The sequence below is a fragment of the Rhinoraja longicauda genome, chromosome 29 (genome assembly GCF_053455715.1).
Source record: "Rhinoraja longicauda isolate Sanriku21f chromosome 29, sRhiLon1.1, whole genome shotgun sequence".
Classification (NCBI taxonomy): domain Eukaryota; kingdom Metazoa; phylum Chordata; class Chondrichthyes; order Rajiformes; family Arhynchobatidae; genus Rhinoraja; species Rhinoraja longicauda.
The window spans coordinates 14,220,262-14,242,500 of NC_135981.1; the positions used below are offsets into that span (position 1 = coordinate 14,220,262).

The 22,239-nt window shown below is 43.3% G+C and overlaps 1 protein-coding gene across 5 annotated transcripts in view; it reads right to left on the minus strand.

Annotated features, from left to right (window-relative positions):
- Positions 1-5,142, minus strand: part of LOC144607750 (signal transducer and activator of transcription 5B-like) — a 97,509-nt gene extending 92,367 nt beyond the window's left edge. For all 5 annotated transcript variants that reach the window (XM_078424793.1, XM_078424790.1, XM_078424789.1 and 2 more), the window contains exon 1: positions 4,986-5,142. The gene's annotated coding sequence lies outside the window, so the exon portion shown is untranslated. The remainder of the gene's footprint in view (positions 1-4,985) is intronic.
- Positions 5,143-22,239: the final 17,097 nt, after the last annotated feature.

Consider the following 22,239-nt stretch of genomic DNA (forward strand, 5'->3'; position numbering starts at 1 on the left):
GGCTTGTGGCGTGTATTACTAGCAATAGATCTGATAGGCAAAGGCACTTCTGTCTATTACGCCGCGTCTCTGTAATTTTACTTCAGAATTACATTTCTTCCAAAAATTTGGTAGCTGGGTTACACAGTGAGCAATGAAGATGCAATTGAAGGAGCTCCTCACAGAAAGCCAACCTACCTCACTGCAGACATTATGCTTTTTTCTCTGGAACTGTTAGGCTACAAATGCGGAGAAATTATATTTGCTCCACTTGTTGCACTTGTATTTGGCCTGATTGTTTTTGTGTATAGTTTCATTTGATTGGAGAGTGTGCAAACAAAAGCTTTACACGTGACAATAATAAACCTAACTCTAGAAATGCGTATGCATCTCCATAATCTTTGAAAATTGCACCAAAATATAATTTTGCAAAGTTTGATGTTTAAAAACTAAAAATATTTACCCAAAATAATTTCCTTCATTTCAGTCATTAAAAATACTTTCTGAAGAAAAGTAATGATTATGATTTCAAAACCTTATTTACATTACTATTAACATCTGCTTCTTTCAACCCCATACCAAAACCTAGCTACTATGAATTTAAGTATAATTTATTCATTCACACTTGATGGATAATTACACAATAACTTACAAGATAGTAGTACCCGGTTTGTCTTTCTCCCAACACTTTGCAACAGATAGGAAATATCCAAAGCTCACCTTGCTCTACAGTTCTGTATCATGGCAAACATAATATGTTAGCCACAATTCCCATTCTCTGCATTAACAAACAACATCACCATGAACCCAATCATTAGATACTTATCAGACATTTTCAAGCACGCTTGCAGGGGAGGCCAGGAAAGTGGGTCACACTAGCCCAAGATCTATCCACATCACCCACCCCACTTTCCAGATCAGCAGCACCTTCTCCTCACTCACCCACCCCTTTTCAGATTCCTCACAATCCAAACCACTTTACTCTCATTCCATTCAACAACCCAGCACATTCTGTCTCGGCCCTGCCACCTTTCATCTAACCTGCATCCCTACATTCTCACATGCACCACTCCGTCTTGCCCACCCTGTCCTTCTCATCCTGTTTCACACCCTCATTTGCCCCCTCCCCATCGATCCTATTTGGTTCCCCCAGCCCATCTCTCACCCCAAACGCTCCTGCCCCATCCCTCGGAACCCAACCCCATCTCATTGTCCCATTCCTTCCTCCTCACTCTCCCAGGTGGAAGTTAGTGGAATGGCTATTACTAGGGAGAAGGTGTTTGGGAAGCTGATAGGGCTGAAGGTGGATAAGTCACCTGGACCAGATGGACTGCACCCTAGGGTTCTGAAAAAGGTACTTTAGAGATTAAGGAGGCATTGATAGCGATATTTCAGGAATCACTAGTCAGGAGGTCCCAGATGAGGTGCCATTATTACCCTGCTGCACAAAAAGAGAGCAAGGCAGAATAGTGGGAACTTTAGGCCGGTTAGTCTGACCGGTGGTTGGTGATTTTAGAGTCCATTTTAAAGGTTGAGGTTATGGAGTAAAAAGTTCACAATAAAATAGGCCGAAGTCAGCATGGCTTTGTGAAGGGGAGGTCTTGCTTGACAAATTTGCTGGAATTCTTTGAAGAAGTAAATAGCAGTCAGTAGATGTTGTTTGCTTAAATTTTCAGAAAACCTTTGATAAGATGCCACATGTGAGGCTGCTTAGGAAAATGAGAGCCCACGGTATCAACAGGCAGACACTAGCATGGATAGCAGGTTGGCTGGATGTCAGAAGACAGAGTAGCAATAAACGAGGACTATTCTGGTTGGCTGCCAGTGACTAGTGGAGTTCCGCAAGGGTCAGTGTTGGGGCCACTACTCTTCACTTTGTATATTAATGATTTGGACGAGGGGATTGAAGGCTTTGTGGCAAAGTTTGTGGATGATATGAACATAGGTGGGGGCAGATAGTGTGGTGAAAGCAGGGACTCTGCAGAAGGACTTGGACAGGTTGGGAGAGTGGGCAGAGAAGAGGCAGATGGACTATAGTGTAGCAAAGTGTGGAGTCATGCATTTGGAATAAAGGCATAGACTATTTTTTTAAATGGGGTGAGAATCCACAAATCGGAGGTGCAAAGGGACATGGGAGTGCTGCTGCAGGATTTCCAAAAGGTTCATCCACAAATCAAATCAGTAGTAAAGAAAGCAAATGCAATGCGAGCATTTATTTCAAGAGTGCTTGTATACAAAATCAGTGATGTAATGTTGAGGCTCTATAATGCGCTGGAAAGGCCGCATTTGGAATATTGAGAGCAATTTTGGGCACCGTACCTGAGGAAAGATATGCTGACTCTGGAGAGGGTCCAGAGGAAGTTTACAAGAATGATCCCAGGAATGAGTAGGTTAACCTATGACGAGCGTTTGTTGGCACTGGGCCTGTACTCGCTGGAGTTTAGATGAGGGGGACCTCATTGAAACATACAGAATAGTGAAAGGCTTGGATAGAGTAGCTGTCGAGAGGATGTTTCCACTAGTGGGAAAATCCAGAACTGGAGGTCATAGCCTTAGAATTAAAGGACGTTCTTTTAGGAAAATGAAGAGAAATTTCTTTAGTCAGAGGGTGGTGAATCTGTGGAATTTCTTGCTACAGTAGGCTGTGGATGCCAAGACAGTAGATATTTTTATGGCAGACATAGATTCTTGATTAGTATAGGTGTCAGAGGTATTGGGAGAAGGCTGGAGATGGGGTTAGGAGGGAGAGATGCAGTGCCCTCCATAATGTTTGGGACAAAGACCCATCATTTATTTATTTGCCTCTGTACTCCACAATTTGAGATTTGTAATAGAAAAAAAATCACATGTGGTTAAAGTGACATTGTCCGATTTTATTAAAGGGTAATTTTATACATTTTGGTTTCACCATGTAGAAATTACAGTTGTGTTTATACATAGGCCCCCATTTCAGGGCACCATAATGTTTGGGACACATGGCTTCACAGGTGTTTGTAATTGATCAGGTGTGTTTAATTGCCTCCTTAATGCAGGTATAAGAGAGCTCTCGGCACCTAGTCTTTCCTCCAGTCTTTCCATCACCTTTGGAAACTTTTATTGCTGTTTATCAACATGAGGACCAAAGTTGTGCCAATGAAAGTCAAAGAAGCCCTTATGAGACTGAGAAACAAGAATAAAACTGTTAAGAGACATCAGCCAAACCTTAGGTTTACCAAAATCAACTGTTTGGAACATCATTAAGTAGAATGAGAGCACTGGTAGCTTACTAATCACAAAGGGACTGGCAGGCCAAGACCTCCACAGCTGATGACAGAAGAATTCTCTCTATAATAAAGAAAAATCCCCAAACACCTGTCCGACAGATCAGAAACACTCTTCAGGAGTCAGGTGTGGATTTGTCAATGACCACTGTCCACAGAAGACTTTATGAACAGAAATACAGAGGCTACACTGCAAGATACCAAGCACTGGTTAGCCACAAAAATATGATGGCCAGGTTACAGTTTGCCAAGAAGTACTTAAAAGAGCAACCACAGTTCTGGAAAAAGGTCTTGTGGACAGATTTGGACGAGAGGATTGACGAAGATTAACTTCGAGAGAAAAGTATGGAGAGAAGGAACTGCCCAAGATCCAAAGTATACCACCTCATCTGTGAAACATGGTGGTGTGGGTGTTATGGCCTGGGCATGTATGGCTGCTTATCTTCATTGCTGCTTATCTTCATTGATGATACAACCGCTGATGGTAGTAGCATAATGAATTCTGAAGTGTATAGACACATCCTATCTGCTCAAGTTCAAACAAATACCTCAAAACTCATTGGCTGGCAGTTCATTCTATAGGAAGATAATGACCCCAAACATACTGTTAAAGCAACAAAGGAGTTTTTCAAAGCTAAAAAATGGTCAATTCTTGAGTGGCCAAGTCAATCACCTGATCTGAACCCAATTGAGCATACCTTTAATATGCTGAAGAGAAAACTGAAGGGGACTAGCCCCCAGAACAAACATCAGCTAAAGATGGCTGCAATACAGGTATGGCAGAACATCACCAGAGAAGACACCCAGCAACTGGTGATGTCCATGAATTGCAGAATATTCATTTATGACATTGCTGTGTCCCAAACGTTATGGTGCCCTGAAATTTGGGGTGGGGGGCGACTATGTTTCAACACTGCTGTAATTTCTACATGGTGAAACCAAAATGTATTAAAATTTCCTTCATTAAAATCTGACAATGTGTACTTCAACTACGTGATTTTTTCTATTACAAATCTCAAATTGTGGAGTACAGAGGCAAATAAGTAAATGATGAGTCTTTGTCCCAAACATTATGGAGGGCACCACTGTAGATCAGCCATGATTGGATGACAGTAGATTTGATAGGCCGAATGGCCTAATTCTACTCCTATTCTTTATGATCTCCGCCCCATCCCCTCCCAATCTCTCCCCCTCCTTCTATACCCCCCACATTCCCTCCCTCCCTCATTCTCACGCCCCACTTTCTTTCTCTCCCCCCCCCCCTTCTTCTCCCCTCTTTCATTCTCTCTACCTCCCCCTTTCTTTCACTCCCCCCTTTCTATCAACCCCCCCCCCCCTCTCTCTCCTCTTCCCCTTTCTTTATCTCCCCCTATCTTTCTCCTCCCCCCCCCCCCCCTCTCTCCCCCCTCTCTGTATCCGCCGCAGACGGGCCACTCGGCACAAACGCTGACGGGCTGATTCGGTGAGAGAGTGAGGAACAACTTCTCGCAGCCGGGCCCGGAGCGGGAGTGAGAACACACACCCGTGGTGAACACGGAGCGAGAGCACAACCGTTGCGGGAGCGGGCCGGCGGGGGTTCGATCCCCGTTCAGCCAATGTTAATACCGGCAAGAGTCGCGGCCCGGCGGCGACAGACTCGGTTCCCAGACTCCCGTCACCGGGTAAAGTTTGCTCCACTTTCAAACATTCAAGTGTTTTAATCAAGCCAGAGTTACCGACGCGCGGCTAGGACCAGCTGCCGCCTACCTGCTCGCCACAAGCCCTCCCCCCGCTCCGTTCAGCGAGCCTTGCCGCGGAGTTTTGACTGGTATTTTTCAGTCCGGGTGAATGTTTAATTTTCTGGCCGTTGGCTGATCGATCGATCGCGCGCTCGCTCACTCGCTCGAGCCCTCGGCCCCGCTCACGCTGACGCGCCAGCGCGCGCCTCCCACTTCCGCCCCTCACTCACCCTCTTCCCTCAACCGCCCCCTCCCACTTCCGCCCCTCAGCCGCCCCCTCCCACTTCCGCCCCTCAGCCGCCCCCCTCCCATTTCCGCTCCACTTCCGCCCCTCGCCCACCTGACTGACTGACAGGCGCAAAGCACTGACGCTCAATCTCAATAGACTGCAGGAGTAGGCCATTCGGCCCTTCGAGCCAGCACCACCATTCAATTTGATCATGGCTGATCATTCTCAATCAGTACCTCGTTCCTGCCTTCTCCCCATACCCCCTGACTCCGCTATCATTAAGGGTCTCGACCCTTCCTTCTCTCCAAAAAGCTGCCTGTTCCCTTTGAGTTACTCCAGCATTTTTGTGTCTATCTTTGGTGTAAACTAGCATCTACACTTCCTTCCTACACACTGGCTTAAAGCAGTCACTTGTCCATGTTGTGATATTGCAGGGACTATTTTGTTGTATCACAAGGATGCCTGTGTAGTAACGTGTATATAAGAGAAGGAGGTGATTAGGTGGTCACTCTGGTTCCAGGTGGCCATGGAATAAACAGCCTGGATTTAAGCTCCAGCATTATAACCTTTTAAACACGTGTACTTGTGGTCCGTCCAGAGTCATAACAAAGGTATAACAGATACCGGACCACGAAGTACAACAGTCCAGTGAACAAAAACCTGTAAAACTGGGTGTGCAAAAGTCATACCTGTCCCCAACAGCAATATTGCATCCAAAAACACTTCTTTATAGTTCGATGGGACAACCATCTCAAGTTTCCATTAGCAGTTCTTCAAGGGCCAGAGGGTGTAGATGATGGAGGGTCTTCAACCTGACTGGTTCTACTTTTCACAAATGCTGAATGACTGGCCCGGTTCTTCCAGCATAACTGTTTATGAAACTGTAATGGCCATTACATTACGGTACAAAAGGGACGGGTTACATCTTAACAGCAGGGGGACAAACATTCTGGCAGGCAGGTTTGCTAGTGCGACATCTGTGGCTTTAAACTAAGCAGTGGGGGGGAGGGGTTAACAAATTGTGAATATGAAGATGAGGTTAAAGGGAATACAGGAGATATTGCAGAAGACTCTCGGAAGAATGGGAACAGAAGTTCTAGAGGGGAAAAGAGATTAAGGGCAGGGCCATTTGTGACCGATGTGAGAGGGGAGGTAAATACAGAAGTTAAAGTGTTGTACTTAAATGCGCGTAGTATAAAAAATAAAGTGGATGAGCTTGAGGCTCAGTTAGTCATGGGCAAGTATGATGTTGTAGGGATCACTGAGACATGGCTACAAGAGGACCAGGGCTGGGAACTGAATACTCAGGGGTACACAACGTATAGAAAAGACAGACAGGTGGGCAGAGGGGGTGGGGATGCTCTGCTGGCAAGGAATGATATTCATTCCCTTGCAAGGGGTGACATAGAATCAGGAGATGTTGAATCAGTATGAAAATGAGGAATTGTAAGGGTAAAAAGACCCTAATGGGAGTTATCTATAGGCCCCAAACAGTAGCCTCGACATAGGGTGCAAGTTGAATCAGGAGATAAAATTGGCGTGTCACAAATATAATGCTATGGTGGTTATGGGAGATTTCAACATGCAGGTAGACTGGGAAAATCAGGTTGGAAATGAACCCCAGGAAAGAGAGTTTGTAGAGTGCCTTCGAGATGGATTCTTAGAACAGCTTGTACTGGAGCCTACCAGGGAGAAGGCAATTCTGGATTTTGTGTTGTGTAATGATCCTGATCTGATAAGGGGACTAGAGGTAAAAGTGCCATTAGGAGGCAGTGATCACAACATGATAAGTTTTACTCTGCAAATGGAAAGGCAGAAGGGAAAATCGGAAGTGTCAGTATTACAGTATAGCAAAGGGGATTACAGAGGCATGAGGCAGGAGCTGGCCAAAATTGACTGGAAGGAGGCCCTAGCAGGGAAGACGGTAGAACAGCAATGGCAGGTATTCCTCGAGTGTACCTCGACTTTCAGAAAGCCTTCGACAAGGTCACACATAGGAGATTAGTGGGCAAAATTAGGGCACATGGTATTGGGGGTATGGTACTGACATGGATAGAAAATTGGTTGACAGACAGAAAGCAAAGAGTGGGGATAAATGGGGCCCTTTCGGAATGGCAGGCAGTGACCAGTGGGGTACCGCAAGGTTCGGTGCTGGGACCCCAGCTATTTATGATATACATTAATGAGTTAGACGATGGGATTAAAAGTACCATTAGCAAATTTGCAGATGATACTAAGCTGGGGGGTAGTGTGAATTGTGAGGAAGATGCAATAAGGCTGCAGGGTGACTTGGACAGGTTGTGTGAGTGGGCGGATACATGGCAGATGCAGTTTAATGTAGATAAGTGTGAGGTTATTCACTTTGGAAGTAAGAATAGAAAGGCAGATTATTATCTGAATGGTGTCAAGTTAGGAGGAGGGGGAGTTCAACGAGATCTGGGTGTCCTAGTGCATCAGTCAATGAAAGGAAGCATGCAGGTACAGCAGGCAGTGAAGAAAGCCAATGGAATGTTGGCCTTCGTAACAAGAGGAGTTGAGTATAGGAGCAAAGAGGTCCTTCTACAGTTGTACCGGGCCCTGGTGAGACCGTACCTGGAGTACTGTGTGCAGTTTTGGTCTCCAAATTTGAGGAAGGATATTCTTGCTATGGAGGGCATGCAGCGTAGGTTCACTAGGTTAATTCCCGGAATGGCGGGACTGTCGTATGTTGAAAGGCTGGAGCGATTGGGCTTGTATACACTGGAATTTAGAAGGATGAGGGGGGATCTTATTGAAACATATAAGATAATTAGGGGATTGGACACATTAGAGGCAGGAAACATGTCCCAATGTTGGGGGAGTCCAGAACAAGGGGCCACAGTTTAAGAATAAGGGGTAGGCCATTTAGAACGGAGATGAGGAATAACTTTTTCAGTCAGAGAGTGGTGAAGGTGTGGAATTCTCTGCCTCAGAAGGCAGTGGAGGCCAGTTTGTTGGATGCTTTCAAGAGAGAGCTGGATAGAGCTCTTAAGGATAGCGGAGTGAGGGGGTATGGGGAGAAGGCAGGAACGGGGTACTGATTGAGAGTGATCAGCCATGATCGCATTGAATGGCGGTGCTGGCTCGAAGGGCTGAATGGCCTACTCCTGCACCTATTGTCTATTGTCTATTTGATGACATTAGTTCAAAAGAAAAGAAGGCACTTAATTTTAAGTAGAATTTGACTAATGTTTCCGTTGTACCTCACAAATATCTGATTACATTTGCAGAGATGTCACTGTATTTTAAGAAAAACCTCTTCACAAAGGGTACGGAATTATTGGTTGAGAAAATATGTTGTCCAGGCTATTGGGAAAAGACTCTTGTCCTTTATTATACCATATCAACGAACTTCAACCCTGGTTAGTATTTACAATCAAGGATGTCAGGGTTTTGTACTCTGCCTCATAAATTCAATAAACACAGTATATGAGATCATGAGGCGAATAGGTAACGTAAATGAACAGCGTCTTTTACCCAGAATAGGGGAATCATCAACAGGGTCATGGGTGTAATGGCAGTTTCTATACCATCTCGAAATCCCACTTCGATAGCCATTACTTCTCGGGGATGAAATGTAGTTATAGCTTACGCACACGTCGCACCCTGATGTGACAAAACGAATCTTCCAAACTTCTTTTCTTCATTAATTGGTTTTATTAAAGTAGCACAAATCATAGAGTAATTCATCAGTTTCCATACTTTATCAATTGTTTCTTCTTCAAACAATATCTAGAATTCTTGCAGTTATTACCGTATGGTTCTTACAAATATAGATGATACAAGCATATGGTACGAGCGCGTGTGTGAAGAACTGTATGCTCACCATCCTCCGAGTCTAAACTGACCCACAACCTCTGTCGACACACTAGCCTCCTCCCATCTAGACACACTCCCAATTACGCATTAAGTCACACCCACAAGCAGGCAAAAAAGACATAAACTAGAAATATAGCCATAACACAATGACAATAACTGAATTAAGCATAAATGGCTCCTACAATGGGTTTAAGGTGAGGGGGGACCTTGAGGGGCAGCTTTTTCACATACAGGAGGGTGAGTTTGTGGAACGAATTGCCAGAGGAGGTAGTTGAGGGAGTTACTACAGCAACATTTAAAGGACATTTGGACAGGTGCATGGCCAGGAAAGGTTTAGAGGGGTATGAGCAAAACATGGGCAGGTGGGACTACTGTAGATGGGGCATCTTGGTCGGCACGGGCAAGTTGTGCCAAAGGGCCTGTTTCCGCGCTGTATGACTCTTATGAACCCAATAAATGTCATTAAATGTCAATAAAGTTGATTATCGATACAAATTCAGCCACAATTACACAGAAACTGGATCTTTGAGGTTCACCTAAGTTGAAAAGAAAATCTTGATTTAAGTTGGCAGCTTCTCTGAAAATACAATACCCCTCCATTCTGCACTGTATAATAAATTTAAGTCTGACGAGCTCCATTTCTTGCTCAATGTAGTTGTGGTTTCTGTGCACCTGGATTTGCTGATCCATGCAACTCAAAGGAACTTTGTGTATAGAAGCGAGTTGGAGTCCTGTGGTGCAAAAGAAACTCCAGTGGGATTTTATTCACGTCTTGAGTGGTGAAAATATTGCCCCCAAGCAGATTAATGATTAGTGAAAGGTATGAAAAAATACACCAAATAAAGCACAGTATCAACTTTTAGAAAGAACTAATTGTGAGGAACATGGAAACTGATTCTTATGCCTAGGTCTCCCTTCTTCAATGAAATTCTCCCCAACCATCCACCCATCACCCGTTTGGATATTTACCTCATCTTCCCTTTCCTAGATACAATACCAAAGTGATGGCACAGATTATGAGCTCATTTTCCACAGTGGAGACTAAACCAATAACTTTCTAGCTCAATGGAAAGATTAGAAGTACAAAGACCATCTGTTCGCTGCATGTTGAGACATTCTTCCATTCCCAGATATTTCCTTTAGAAACAAAATCAGCAATATGTCTGAAAATGGATACAGTACAGTTATCTTCACAATAACATGGTGATCTATTGCATCTCAGCAGCTACGTGGAGCAGAGTGAATACAATTGTTTTCTGCTCTAAGCAGTTTTAAGGACTGTCTAAAATCAGAAAAGCGAATGTTATACGCCTGCCAGCTTGTTTTCTCATCTGTTGTTGTTCTCATTCCCTCCTCTCCCCACTCACCACCTCCTGCCCTTGGGTAAACAACGACTTCAGCCTGAACCTCTCCTCTCTTTCCCCCACCATCCCTTCCCTGCAGTCTTCAATACATGCAATTTATGCAATTTGTTTAGTAAAATGTATCATTGGTGCATTAATCTTCAAACACAGGTTTCAGCTAATATATTCTACTGTGGTGTGATAATGTATTAGGTTTCACAACAGGTTTAGTTTAGTTTAGTTTAGTTTAGTTTAGACATACAGCGAGGAAACAGGCCCACTGAGTCTGCACCGAACAACGATCCCCGCACACTAACACTATCCTGCACACACTAGGGACAATTTACATTTATACAGAGCCAATTAACCTACAAACATGTACGTCTTTGGAGTGTGGGAGGAAACTGAAGGTCTCTGAGAAAACCCACGCAGTCACGGAGAGAATATAAAACTCCGTACAGACAGCACCCGTAGTCGGGATCAAAACCGGGTCTCTGACGCTACAAGAGTTGTAAGGCAGCAACTCTACCGCTGCGCCACCATGCCACCAGGTGAATCGCATTGGTCAAGGGACAATCAGTGACGTGGATGAGATTGGTGGGTAGGTGGCGTTTTGGTGCCATGGTGGAAGAGGGTGATTTGGAAGGTCGCCTTCTCTGAACTCCCCCACACGACTCCAATCCTTCCTCTCCCTTCCCTTCCTCAAACCTTCTGAATAGCCTGAGCTTAGTACCTAGCTGTTTTTATTTTGTTAGTCAGCACTGGTACAACAAATTTAAAAAAAAAAATCTTATCTTGGCTGATGCAGAATCACCAAGGTATAGGCCTCAGCAGTTGCTGAACTTTAAAGCTCTCGGGCCACAGTTCAATTAAATAATGAGCTTATATTGCTATGTGAGTTGAAGAAATAATAGGCTTCAATGTTTTGAACATCGCAACTAAAAATTGTCTTTTCATTGTTAACCGAGCAATTTTTTTTTTGTTGAGCATTTCCTGTCTGGATGTCACCTTGGCTCAAACTCACCCTTCATTTCGCTCCACTACTCAGCTCCAGTGTTTGCAGTGACTTCCCTGAACCTTTCAGACTCAAAATATTTGAAATACTTTGAGAAAGTTCATAACTTGTCCATGTTTTTTTGGTAACAACTGATTCTGTTGTCTAATTTCTCTTTTTGGAAGTATCTTCGGATTTTTCACATCACAACAAGCATGCAGGATATCATGTGGAACATATGCAGACTATAAAGACGAGCACACCAGACCAGGAGACATGGAGATCCCAAGGAGATCCCATACTTCTTTGCTGTCATCTATTGTATTGCAGCAAAAATATTAGTGTTAGGTATTAGGCATCAAAGTTATTTTTTTAACAAAAGATAAGAATGCTGCTTTTTGATGCTTCCGATGAGTGCAGAACTGGATCAATGACCTGCAAAGGCTGGTTTATAATAAAAGTCAAGAACAGGGCAAGGCTGGGTCTGTTGTCCCAGGTAAATAACTTGCAGTTATATAAGGAGTGACTGTAATCAGGGTGGAGTAACCACAGTAACTGACGTTTCATATTCTGGTCATCTTGAAAATTGCTGAACGCAGTTGAGGTTAATCAGATCATCCATATTCATATAGTCATAGAGTTATGCAACATTGAAATGAACTATACAGTCCACTAGTCTGTACTGGCCAAGATGTCTACCTATGTGGTCTTTATTTATGCAAATGTCAGACTAAGTAAAACCTGTTGGAATTCTTCCCAGAAGGACATTATGAGCCAGATTGTTTTTAACAACAATCTTGTGTCCTGGTTACCAGTCCCGAAGCTAACAAAAAACAAAAAATCCTGTATTTAAATGAATCACTGTGGGCTTTAAACGCCTGGTTTGGGATTTCTCTGGCAGTTTAATCAGTATAAAGTCATTGTTGTTGCTTGAAAGAAGACAGTTTCTCGGTTTGTACTTGACGATGCTTTAGAGACCCTCTTTGTCCATCTTTTTGATGAGCTGGTAAAACTTGCTTGGGAAGTTGTATTGTATGGGTGCATGTAGAAGATTCTGTGATTACGTCTCGGGGGGGGGGGGGGGGGGGGGGGAGGCATTAAGTGACTAATTGCTGAGTTGCATGTTCTAAATTGTAAGGATTGCGGGATCCATGAAAGGGATAAACCACTGAGTTGAGAATATTATTCAGACCTGAATCTGCTTGTTATTGAAATGCTTATTTGAACATTGGATGGTTTGGTTAATGTGCTGTGACACCAAATGTCACTTTTTACTGTTTTTTTTACTTTTCAGATTAAGAAATGTAATTCACTGTAAAGTCTCTGAGTGTTTAAGATTAATTTCTTTCCAATTGAGTTGACAAATGGATGCCTCTTAATAAAATGCACATTTGGCAGAAGTTGTTAGGTTTCCTCTTCAGCCTTTCATTACCTACAAGAATGGAGAGCCACTTTAGTTGTTGAAAAATATGTCTAATTCTGTACTTTAACATAATGATGCACATAAACACCAGATGACCCATCAAACTTTGTCTTTAATGTTCTTCCAATACGATCCTATTCCCAATCTTCCCATTCCTTCACCATCCCATACCTAAACCTAGAGCCATATATTATTCCTCTGAAGGCAAGAAATCAGAAAAATAAATCCCAGGGTAACAAGGGAAACATTACTCTGCAAAAATTATTTCTAAACTATCAATCAAAGTCAGTCCAGGAGATCCCATGGGCCAAGTTTAATCCAGAAAGAAACTTACCATCGATGCTATGCTTTCCCAGACACAGCCAGGAACTGGTCCAAATCTCTTTTAGAAACATGTGGATAGCCAACTGGGAATATAGTGTGGGGATTCACAATTCTCTGGGAATGTAAGAACTGGGTAATAATATCTCGCTCATTCCCAACCTTATATTGCTTAAATTTACATTCCAGTTCAACTCCATTAATCTAACAACCAGGATGCTAACTAACCTTTCATTAATTTTGCACAGCATCCAAGCTTCTTGAGGATCTTTTAATTGAAATGCTGAGGACCTCGCAGAGAACAATGATATTGTTAAGAGTTGCGTTCAGTTTTGGCTGAAACACAATATCTAGCATGTGTGGACACGATAAGAAGAAGAAGAATTGAAATGCTAGAAGCTAAATGTTAACATTGTCTCTCTGCACTAAACCTTTCTCAAGGGTACTCTCTTACACACCAAGTGGGAAGGTTGTAACTGAGCTAAATAAACTGGGCCTGGCCAGTCATAAAGTGGCCCATGGTGAAGGGTTCTATCAATGCAGCCATATATGCTGTGAGATTTAGCTACATATTCCTGGTACAGGTTATATAGCTTCAATGATGTTGCTCAGTAACATCAGAAATATTACATTAACCTCACTCAGCTTGTTACTTGCATTGTATTGGACTGGATCATGCTTATGGCTTTTGGGTCGCTTGGTGGGAAATGACTGGCCAGTTGAAGTCCCATGGGTCACCACACCCCTGACCCCTGCAGTGGGGATGTGGAAGCAGGAACGAGTTAGTTCACCTGACTGGGCTACCATTGATAACCTGTGGATCGCAGACTGTTTCCACCATCCTGTTAAATGCTTCCCCTGCGTCTGAAACCATGCAGCTGTGTGCTCGAGAAAGGCAAAAATAACACTGGTTCTTGAGGAGAGGCAGAATACAGCTGACAAATCCTGGGTACAAATTGGGTGTACGCTGGTTTAGATGCACTATCAGAACCTCAATCAATTCAACTGATTCAGAGAAATGTGTGGCTAGGAAATTCCTTGGTGCACCTGCAGATTTGCTGATGTAACTTTGGAGGAAATCCTAGAATCATCACCTGAGGGGTTTTCCCCTCCTTCCTCCGAAGTTACCGTGGTTGACTGGGAGAACCCCACGAGGAGATGTGTGGTAATAACCTTTGCTGATGATTCAATGCACTGTAGTGTCAGCCAATGTTTTAGATATAATAATTATAATCAGAAGCAAAGGAAAAAGAGGAAAGCAATTTGAAGTAATTAGTAGATTAACATCAACAAGCCAATTTCAAACAGGTGAAATGAATTAAGCAGACACAAGGAACTGCAGATGCTGGTTTACAAGAAAAAAAAACATGAAGTTAACGGGACAAGCAGTAGCTCTGGCACGTTTCGGGGCAGGACCTTTCTTCAGACTAATTGCAGTGGTGGGGAGAAAGCTGGAAAAGAGGAGGGGTGAGACAAAGCCTGGCAAGTGAAAGATGGATGCAGTTGAGGCAGGTTTTGATTGGCAGATGGGTAGACAAAGGTCAAAGATGAAAACATCTCCAAACACGTGAAACTTGGAGTCAGCACTCCCCTCTGCAACGGGATCCTCGACTTCCTGACCAACAGACCATAATCAGTGAGGATGGGTGACAAATCATCCTCTACGATAATCCTCACCACTGGTGCCCCACAAGGGTGCGTTCTCAGCCCCCTTTCCTGCTCCTTTTATTCTCATAACTGTGCATGTCACCGTGCTGGCTTTCCCGAATTGACCCTTGTCCATCTAAATGCATGTATATCTTGTCCCTTAGAATACTGTCTAGTAACTTTCCAACCACACTTGTGAAGCCCACTGGTCTGTAGTTCACAGGCTTTTCCCTGCAGCCCTTCTTGAATATTTGCCACCCTCCAGTCTTCCGGCGCCTCATCTGCACTTAATGACGGCTCGTAAATCTCAACTTTGACTGGATAGCACGCAAACAAAAGCTTTGCACTGCACCTTGGTGCCCTTGACAATGATAAATGAAACCAGGCTAAACTAAACGATGTTCTGTGTTCTAATCTTTTGTACAATTGAGTTGTAAGCTACCAAGCGGAATATGAAGTGCTGTTCCGCCAGTTTGTATGTAGTCAAGTTTGTAGTGAAGCAGAAGATTGTGAACAGATTTAGTTCATTTCAGAATCAGTTCATCAAATGAAGGGCTTTTAATCATCGATTAATGGGATCCTGGCATGGTCAGATGTGCAGTTTGACTACTGTTTACCCACTTTATTAATTGGAACCCTTCATAACCTGCCTCGTGCCATTTGAGTGCTTTTGGGATATTCTTGTGCTGTTGTAGCTTCATTCCATCTGCAGAGTTGCCATTACGGAAAAGAATACTTTGGGAATATATTTTTCAGCTCAGCCAGTCCACATGGGCCACTGGAGCCTCCGGTCCCCCTTCCTTCCACATCTCACTCTCACAATCTCTGATTCTTTCATGTGGTTATCTAACTTCTCTTAAATGCATCTGTCCTTTATATTTACCTAGCCTTGTGATGACGTTCCACATTCAGTCAGTAGTGAAGGATGTTTCTCTTGAATTTGACATCTTGTTGTCTATTTTATATTGATGGCTTCTGATTTTGATCTTCCTTAGTGGAAAGAATCCCTGTGCCAAATAGATTCAAATGTTGTGAAGATACAGATGGACCAGTTCCGAGGATTGTGGGAAGAACGTCGTCAAAGAGTCAGACAGCATTGAAACAGGCCCTTTGGCCCAACTTGCCCACGCTGACAAAGACGCCTCATCTACACTTGTCCCACGTCCACGTTTGGCCCATATCCCTCTAAATCTTTCCTATCCATGTACCTGCCCAAATAGCAGGAGTTGCCTGCAGGGGGAAGCTCGGAAGCCCCGAAGACCAGAGAGTCAAGGAGGGAACCGCTGGTGACGACGGATGCGAGGAGTGGACCGGTAGGTGAGGGACTGGGATAATGCCTCCAGCACATTCAAGGTCAGCTGCAGGAGCTCCCCGGGACACAGAGGCAGTTGGGCGAGGACAGGGATGTTGGGGCAGGGGCCTGCAGCAGCCTAGGGCTTACTTGGATCAAGGGCGTTGCAGTACCTCCAGCATGTGGGCCGGACTTTGGACTTAGATATTTTTCTTTGTAAATGGCGGTAAAATATGGCGACTGTGTATTTGTTGGTTGTGCCAAAATTGCTAATGGAATATTGAAACCCATGCATTCATAAACATGCAAATCAATGCATGGAGGATTGAGGCTTTGAGTGCTGAAGACAATCAGAATGCAGCACTAGCTTGGTGTTACTCCTGCAATGTTAGAGTGTGAGTGGCTGGCTGGGAAAGAGCATGGACCTTGGCCAGCAAGGCAAGTCTAAACTGAAGGCAAAAACTTACTCTAACAGATGTTAAAAGTCAGCCTTCACCTCAGGAATCCAGCTAAGGATTTTTTTGCAAGGCCATAGATAGATCAGGTGTATCAGCACTTTGCTTGAGTTGGTTTTATATAATTTAGTATAAGTCAGCGAAAGTATTTTGCAAAGGCATTGAAAGAAAGTGTCAGCACTCTGCACAAGGAGCTTCTATAAAATTTACAGGTGACTTCTCACTCCATTTGTTGTCCTGAGCATCTATCTCTGGCACAAGCGGTCAAATTGAAAATCTGAAGTGGAGTGCCCATTCCTGTATCAATCCTGCCTACTCTTGACATTGAGTTACCAAAGCAATGACATTGTATGGACTGTTTTGGACCACTCTTGTTCACTGAATCGTTCAGTGCCTTCTGTCAATGAGAATCCATTTTCTCTCTACCCCTTTCCCTTCCTTTCAGTGCCTCCTTAAACTCTACAAGAGGCATAGAAGTGTGAAAACACACAACTCCAATTCCAGAGACAGTTTCTTCCCAACAATCAGACAACTAAACCATCCCACCAACATCTAGAGAGTGGTCCTGAGCTACTATTTACATCATTGAAGACCCTCGGACTATCTTTAATCTGACTTTACTGGACCTTACCTTGCACTAAACTTTATTCCCATTATCACGTACCCATACACTGTGGATGGCTTGATTGTAATCATTTATAGTCTTACTGTTGACTGGTTAGCAACAAAAAGCTTTTCACTGTACCTCGGTACATGTAACACTGAACTAAACGTTCCTAATAGATCCTGGGAAAGCACTTGAGATCAGCTTTCAACATTATTGCTGCAAATCAAGTGGTGTCATCAAACCAGCAGTCAAATATTTATATCCAGCAATAATTCTCACCCTCATGTCATCTGGCATTCGTGTACGTTCTTTCTGCTCCGCATTTCGACCCCTGTAGTCCAATCAGCTGTTATTCTACTCCTCTGAGACTGATATTTAAATGGCAGTTTGCCTGCCCAATTTCAGCCTGGGCTTCAGCTGCTGTTTTTAAATCTCTTTCCCCTACATCCATCCCGCTGAGCTGGCCCTTACACTTAAATCAGCCATGGAAGCTGGGCCCAGGGAAAGTTGCCTTCAAACATTGCGGCTCTGTGAGAGCTGACAGGAATGTGGAGGCCCCGGTGCTGATGAGCCCTCCATGTTTGGAGAATCCACTGCCAGGAAAAAGCCTGAAGGAGGAATTGACCTCTGCATCAGATGACTAGGGGCCTACTTTTAGCCCTGAGCCGGCACCTCAATCACTTGCAACTCTTATTTTTCCGTCTCTCTGCCATTTTGCCTCCCTCGTCTACTTAAATGTGAATTGATGCCTTCGTTTTTTTTCATTATTTATAGTTGCAATTCCTTTAAATTGATAAAGACTGCTGAATTAAACCTTTTTTTTTGAACTTCTGCATTCAAGCTCTTCCTCTATTCCACTATTTTGTAAAGTGCTGAAGTCATGTTGCAAGTGCTCTGACTTTCAGTTTCTATATTCTGGCACACCGAGCTCTCATTTACATTCCGCCAACAGAGTTTCTCATCATGCGCATACTGAAAATGTCCATGCTTTTGCAAATTAATTTATTAAATCTTGCTCATCGTTCACTTTAACTTGTCAGAATGCCTCTAAAATCAATAATGTAATCGTATTTAGCATCTGTTGCAGGAGCATATTGCTTGAAATACATTTATAGAAAGGAAAATTATCAGTAGTTTTATAGACTCTTTCACAACCTAACATATAATGCCTCACAGCCAATGTAAGGCTTCTGTAGTGCAGTCACAGCTGTAAGATCAGGAGTTGGAGGTGCTAATTGTTGCATCCCAAGGTGGACAAAAATAATATTAAAGCAATTAGTATAAAACTAGTTAATTATTCCAAAAACGAGCATAAAACTAAGTTTGTTAAGAGTTCATGGTTTATGGAGAGCCAGTTCTCTTTCTTATTTTGAGATATAGTGGATTACTATACTGTTTGTGCGAAATCACTGTGGTCTTGATAGCAATCCCTACACAAGACATCACTGGAATATCGACACAAAATAGAATCAGTCCTCAGTATAACACCAGGGTTGGGGCTGGTGACCTTCAGATACCTAAATAGAAAAATAAGTATTCCCTTGTGTGTGTGTCTCCAGATTAAGAGAGATCAAAAGGCTCTTTTTTGTTTTGTTTAAGTTTCTGAAGATAAAGAGAAGGAGAGAGTGTTTTAAGTCCACTGTTGTGAGTCTTGGTTTAAAGCCAGCTAGAGAATCTGACGAAGAAGAAGCAACTACCAAACTAAGATGGCCCACAGTTTGTCAGATGCTTTTTTTCTGACTGCCATAACCCAAATTATGCATATTCTTTATAATTGTACTCTGATATTCTGTTGTTCCCGGAGGAGATGTGTGTCTCCCTCTCTATTTCTGCACCTGAGAGCAGAGAGAGAGAGAGAGAGAGAGAGAGAGAGAGAGAGAGACACACACACAGATGCATGTCGAAACCCCAAAAGATGGATGTTTGGATTCAAATTTGCACTGAAAAAGAGCCCTGAGTTTGGAAATGTGAACTCAGCGCAACAGCACTAGCCTGCCATGTGGAGCTGGTAATGAAGTGCTTGCAGGAAGAAAACTGGTAAAATTGGGATTAAAGACATACAAAAATGTGTAGACAGGTATAGAATGAAGAACAGAGTCAAGAGTGTTTAACCGTCATTTGTACAGGCAATAGAGGGCATAAAATGTTGGATGGCACAGAACTTCCTTCAACTAAACGAGAGCAAGTCTGAGGTCATCCTATTCGGCCTCCCCCGACTCCATCAAAACGATAACAGGCAGCCTTGGAAGCCTATCCTCCCTAGTCAAACCGCATGTCAAAAACCTTGGCGTGATATTTTACTCTGCATTAAAGTTTGACAAGCAAGTCAACGCTGTGGTAAAAGCCAGCTTCTTCCAGCTTCGTACCATAGCTAAAATCAAACCATTCCTCCAATTTGATGACATTATAAAAATCATCCACGCATTCATTTCCTCCCGCCTAGACTACTGCAACTCCCTATACACTGGGATCAGCCAATCATCCCTGTCCCACCTGCAATTGGTCCAAAACGCCGCAACAAGACTACTGACGGGTACCCGTAAAAGAGACCACATCACCCCGATTCTGGCCTCTCTCCACTGGCTCCCAGTACAGTACAGAATCAACTTCAAGCTCCTCCTATTCACATACAAAGCCCTAAACGGGCTTGCACCCCCCCCCCCCTCCCCCCCCCCCTCCATATCAAAAATCCTCTAACCCACCACTCTATCTCCAGGTTCCTCAGGTCTGCCGACTTTGGGCTACTGACTATCCACGGTCTAGGCTTAAGCTCAGGGGTGAATGTGCTTTTGCGGTTGCAGCTCCTAGACTGTGGAACAGCATCTCTCTCCCCATCAGAACTGCCCCCTCCATCGACTCCTTTAAGTCCAGGCTCAAAACCTATTTCGACTCCCTAGCGTTTGAGGCCCTCTGAGGGGGCGCTGTGAACTGTTTATGTATGTGCTGTTATGTTTGTGTGCCATTGTATGTTCGTTCCTAGTACCTGAACTGATGTACAGCACTTTGGTCAATGTGGGTTGTTTTTAAATGTGCTATACAAATAAAATTGACTTGACATGACTTGACTAGAACAATGACATTTTTACTTGCTCCAGTTTAACAGGCTCATAAATGCAATAACATGTAAACTAAAATGTATAATAATCAATAATACAACAAATTAATAACTGTAACATTGAACGGCCATTATCGTGCAAACCCCAAATGCTAAGTCACAGCCCATAGGAGATCGTAGTTGCTGAGGTAGGGTTGTGGTTAGTGTTGTGTAGTGTTTAAAAGCCGGATGTTTGCTGGGAAGAGGCTGAACTTGAACATTGCGGTCACTATTTTAAGGCTCCTGTACCTTCCCAATGGTAGGAGCAAAGTGAGAGCATGGCCCGGGTGATGTTGCTCTATGATCATGTTGGCTGCCTTCTTGAGGCAGCGCCTCTAATAGATATCTTCACTGGTAAGGAGATCAGTACTGTCATGGACCAGGCAATGTCTATCACACTCTGTAGCCTCCTTCATTCCCTGCTGTTCACGTTACCAACCCAGGCTGAGATGCAACCATTCAGAATGCTTTCTAACGTACACCTACACTCACCGAGAGATGGAACTTTGAACGTGCACTTTTAAACCTTGCTGACTATGTTCAGTAGCAAATAGTTATGTTAATGCAAGGCTGAGGAAAGTTGGTATTCAGAGCCAACAAATATGCCCAGCATTTAAATTGAAAACAAAACCTGGTGGGTGGACATTTCACAGGATTATTACATTGGCAGCAAACATCTCATGAGAGACCATGGAGGTTGTTTGAGTTACCAACAATGGGTTCTAGGTAATGCAGCAAAATTCAAAGGCTTTGTAATTGGAAGTGGGAAACTCCAACACAAAGGTCCATATCGGTCATGACCACCTTCTCTGGAATAGAGGCAAGAGACGGCAGGCTCTCTTTTAAGTAGAATGAATCATAAGCAGTACATCACATGGGGCAGTAAAGCAGTTACGCTGATCCCATTGTGCCTGGTCACCCATGATGAAGCAGAATGCCAACAAGAGGAAGAATCTGCCCAGGCCATGATGAAGACAACACTCTGAATGACCACACTGAGGACATCACCACATATTGCCCCTCATGACTCAAAAAAGTGAACCATTGGTGGACACCAGACCCTTCTTGGCTACATGTTCCTCAGATTTTAAACAAGAGATGGATCCGAGAGTCCTGATTAAGGACATGATAGCTGACATCAAGGCCACCATGGGCAAAGCACTGAGAATAGTGAGGATTGACTTTACCAAGCCTTGACTAATGGCAAAAAGAACCAAGAGCCAGAACACGTTCATGATACAGAAAATATATTTAAAGTTACAACTGGCAGTGAACTATTGATGCATGGAAATAATAACACGATGAATGAGTAAAAACAACTGAGATTCCATTTGCATGAAAGCATGTCTGAAGCATATTTTTCCTTGTTTGAAATCACAACTTTAAAATGTGCCTACTCTTCGAATTCAGTAACAGTCACTCTTCTCGGTAAAGTTGCAGTCTCGACTTTGTTGAAGGGTATATTTTCATTTCTATTTCTGACAGCTTGAGTCATGATTTGGTTTGGAAATGATTTAAACTGTGTGAATATTCCGTGATCTTTAGAGTTTGTTTTTCACTGATAACGTGTGGCCTTGAAGTCTAAATTGTCAGTGATGGTGCCTGGTGTTAAATAATCAGGCGACAGAGCAACATTGATTTTGTTTCACTCAGTTTAAATTACAATGAATGCGTGCCAATTAATTTTCCCCAATGATGTCCAATGTTTTCACGTATCTGAAGAAGCCAAAGACTGCCTGAGGAAAGAATAACACCATGTTGCAACTCCTGGGTTTGTTTACACGAATAAGCCTCTTTTGTTCCTTTTTCATGTCTTGTCTTATCCTTTTTATTAAATATTGACCTGAAATATGGGAGATAGGAACACCACAATCACGAAGTGCAGTTGCAGTTACAATCTCAGGAAATGAAATTCATATAAAATACAAAAGGCATGCTCAATAATATGTATGAATTGGCCGTTTTGGAATATTTGAGACGATTGTTATACCTGACTAATCTTTTAGTCGAAACATTTAATGATACTTTGGAGGTTACAAAG